Raw genomic sequence first — 1,622 nt, forward strand, 5'->3', positions numbered from 1 at the left:
ATTTTCCACTGAAGTGGCTAGTTTATTGTGCACCCCATATCTATCCTGTAGAAGGGGTTCTCCCCCGTCATGAACTCCATATTCAACAATTTAAATACATCATCACAGGACTTAAATATTCCGTGAAGACAGTTTAGACACAGGAATTATCGTATATTGTACACACTACTGATGTAGATCCTACATGGAATTGATGGCAGCAAAGTACACGAGAAGAATTATGGACCTGTAGCACCCACGTCACACGTAGTCAAAATCAAAATCTTTAGAAGACTCTTATGGCGCAGGACTGACTAATTTAGAACGGTACGCTCCCTGCCTCTGGCGACTGCTGCACCAGTTCGAAATGGTTCTGTACGCACTGCAAGACAAGTAATTAACACAGTCCTTGCGAAGCAATTAAGAAGTTTGATCAATGTGTAACAGCACACAAACTATGTTCAAAAGGAAAAGCTGTAAAAAAAAAAAGTAGGCAGACAGATTTTAAACTTTTTAAGAACACAGACCCGATGACTTGTAGTCAATGAAGGTAAATCTGCGGTCTCTTCATTGAAAAATTATGTTCGTCAGGGTGTTCAGTGTTCTCAGAGGTAGGAAAGTGCTCGATAATTAAGCTAAAAGGTAACTCAGCGAGGAAAAGGCGTTCAAGGCTTGCATTTCTGTCACTTCTTTTATAAGGAGAATTATCAGCATATCCCTAAATGTTTTCAGTAATAAATAATAATAATAATAATAATAATAACAATAATAATATAAAAACATTATTATTATTATTATTGTAATTATAATAATAATAATAATAATAATAATAATAATAATAATAATAATAATAATAATAATTATTATTATTATTATTATTATTATTATTATTATTATTATTATTATTATTATTATTATAATCATCATTTTTACAAGTGAGGCAGTCCTAAATGACATTAATGGCAGACTATATAGAAAGCCCATGGTTATACAGAGCCTAGCTTAATCCTGTCCCCCCCAGGATACGACCTACAACAATCGACTAACATCCAGGTACCTACTTACTGCTAGGTGAACAGGAGCCCGCGTATCCCCCGTGCAGGGGATCGATCTTGGCCCCCCAGTAAGTGGGCTAGGGACGTTACCAACCAAGTAACATCATCATCAACAACAAAAGTAACAACAACAACAACAACAACAATAGTTAAATATATATACGAACACAATAGCAATAAAAAACGAACAACAGTCCAAAATTCCAGGAAAAAAACAAAAGAAAAAAAGAGTGAACATTGCCCCCAATTGCATGGCATGGTCCAAAAATTTAAATGAAAATATGGGAAATCATGGGGGGAATGGAGAATTAGAAATGGGAACAGTGCAAATAATAGAACATGGGGAATAGCAACACCAGGAAATAGGGAGGAGGAGAACAGGGAATGGGAAAGGGTAAACTGGGAGAAGACCGAGTGGAAATAGGATATAGGGAAGCAAGAGGAGAGGGGAGGCAATAAGAGTGAGGAATTGGAAGGGAATAACTGAGAGATAAACGAGGGGAAAGAATGATAAATGAGGAAGATATATGGAAAGGAATTTGAGAGATATAACGGTGAAGGAAAACCTGGAACGACCGCCTCATATTT

The sequence above is a fragment of the Cherax quadricarinatus genome, chromosome 48 (assembly GCF_038502225.1).
Source record: "Cherax quadricarinatus isolate ZL_2023a chromosome 48, ASM3850222v1, whole genome shotgun sequence".
Taxonomy (NCBI): domain Eukaryota; kingdom Metazoa; phylum Arthropoda; class Malacostraca; order Decapoda; family Parastacidae; genus Cherax; species Cherax quadricarinatus.